The 2,500-nt window shown below is 31.3% G+C and overlaps 1 protein-coding gene across 3 annotated transcripts in view; it reads left to right on the top strand.

Moving 5' to 3' along the window:
- The window catches only part of LOC125025664 (phosphofurin acidic cluster sorting protein 1-like), a 193,310-nt gene that overhangs the window by 188,879 nt on the left and 1,931 nt on the right, over positions 1–2,500 (top strand). For all 3 annotated transcript variants that reach the window (XM_047613779.1, XM_047613780.1, XM_047613781.1), the window contains exon 16: positions 1–2,500. This exon is cut by the window's left edge and continues 520 nt beyond it; it is cut by the window's right edge and continues 1,931 nt beyond it. The gene's annotated coding sequence lies outside the window, so the exon portion shown is untranslated.

Genomic DNA, 2,500 nt, shown 5'->3' on the forward strand with positions numbered 1-2,500 from the left:
GATTTGTCAGTTTTAAGTAGTGGGAAGCTTTGTTAGTGCTCAACTTTATAACACTAGGAAACAAAGAGTGATAGACTTTCTGCCCAGTGATCATAATTGCTGATTGTGGCAAGTGATGTGCTTGCTGTCTTAATTTTTCTCCATATTTCTAGGTGCACCAAATCTTTCAGCATTTTTTGTAAAAGCAACAGATCCCTCAAGTGTCAAGTGATTTATAGCCAAAATGATTATGAAGACTAAAGAAAACCTAAATGAAAAAAACAGATTCCTTTGGCAAGAAAATGGATATTGATCAACTGATGTAAATTTGGAACTGATTTTTTCTCAGAACTTTTGTTTCTGTTCATTGTCACACATGGTAACAGAATGTTCTTTAGTAACAAGACATCAGAACACAGACCTATATCACGCATTCAATTTTACCATCATAACTGAGTAAAAAAAAAGCAACCAAAGGAGTTGCCTTGTGCAGACTCCCCTTGTGTACTGCTTCCTAGTTGTTGTGAATGTTTTATGAATTGTATGAATTACTGTGCATTTTTAATTGCTTCCTGATGCAGTGCTCATGTGTAGAGAAGAATGCTTTCTCATATTGTATGAAGTGTTGTGATGCTGGTGTATTTTTGTATGATCATTTATAATGAATCTAGGTAAAGGCAGCAGCAGAAGTCTTTAGTGTTTTATAATGTTGAGTTGATGTATGGCCTTATTAAGCACAAATTTACTTATATGTGTTGAGGAGGATGATAATGAAGAAAAAAGTCCTCGGTAACTGCCTGATACAGATTGCATAGACTTCATTTTGACGAAGAAAAAAAAGTATTAAATTTGGATCAGTAAATGTTTTTATTATTTTGGAGTTTGCCAGATTCTATCGTTTTTCTTCGGACGATCTGAGTGGGATTGGCTGTTGTAATCACAGTCATGAATATTAGAGCTGGTCCTGTTCACTGCCATTGATATATTATATACTATTATCAGGAACATTAATTGAAGTTATTGATGTTTGTAGGAAATGTAAGGAAGAAATGTGTGTAAAACAGGATTTTACTTTTGTCTGATGGCTGTACAAAGGGCAGAGTGGAATGTTTGTCACAAGCATAAAGGAAGATGTTATTACAGTACCTCTCATAGAGTTTAGGTAATTTCACAAAATCCCATTTTCTTTTTGTTTTGTTTTTTCAGTATTAGATATCATCATGCAAGGATTGATATAGAGTTTATGACCATCACCATATGATAAATTAGGATTTTACAAAATTTTGATTAAACCAAAAAAAAAAAAAAAAAAAAAAAAAAAATTAGCTGGGACCTTAAGTATGAATAGCAAGAATGGTTAAGCAAGAGTTTGATGTGTTACACATTTCAAAGGGAAATAGAAGGACTTTTCTTATGATCATCTTGAACTGCTGTATTTCAAAATTCAGGTAGATGGTGTCTTTTTCCTGTTAATTTTTCACAAATGTCTTAATCTGATACTGAGATTTGATTTTGAAAATATGAAAATTTTCTTCAATATGCGAGATAAGATTAGATCAGTAATGGTACTAATGTGGACAGGATAATTACCCTTATTTTATTTATATTTTTATGTTTTGGTTCTCATGGAAAATACATGGATAAATTGTAAAGTTTGAAGATTTCTTTTTTCTTTGCATATTTTTCCAACTATAAATATTTAAATCAAGATTTTGAACTCTGTCTTTAACTTTTATTTGGAAGGATTCTGATAATTTTTTAGGAAATTGAACTTTTAAGCCATTATTATTTTATGTTGTTCAGCATTTTCACTCATTATGTAATACTTAGCTAAGATCCTGTCACAGTCAAAGAGATGATAACAGGAAATAACAATGCTATGGGTTTGTTTAAGACCCACAAAATTTTGTCTATAAGAGATAGTTTCATTTTGTAATTTAAATTTTTGATATATTTAAAACACCTTTGATTGCTAAATTTCTGTTTTTATGGTTAAGAAGAGTTTACTGTTTGCAGGTTATCACATAAAGATTTCTTTCAAATTTCTTGTTAGTTTGGCCTGAGAATAACATTTTCTAAAAGGCATATAAGATCAGATACTAAAAGAGAATTAATGCACCAGCAGGGTTTCTTTTAGGAAACCAGTTTGTATTATTCAGATTTGCTTCACAATTTAGAGGGCTGTTAGAAGCTTCTGATTTTACCAAAATATATTGGATTAAGACAGTACATTAAAGAGGAACTTTGCGCAGCTGAGAAGAGGGGAAAAAATTGAAACTCAAGAAAGGCAGTCACTGAGTTATCATCATCCCTTGCCTAACTTACATGGGTCATGTTCCTGTTTTCCTGTAAGGTCAGAAATGCTATATTAGCCAAAGGTCACAGTCAGAAAAGAAAATTGCATTTTGTTTTGTAAGAATGAGAAAAGTTTAAATGTTTTTTTAGGTGAACTTATACACAGAAGTAACTCTTCAACTTTGGACAGTGAAGGTAATATTAATTTTATAACTATGTTATTTAT

Source organism: Penaeus chinensis, chromosome 5 (genome assembly GCF_019202785.1).
Source record: "Penaeus chinensis breed Huanghai No. 1 chromosome 5, ASM1920278v2, whole genome shotgun sequence".
Lineage (NCBI taxonomy): Eukaryota > Metazoa > Arthropoda > Malacostraca > Decapoda > Penaeidae > Penaeus > Penaeus chinensis.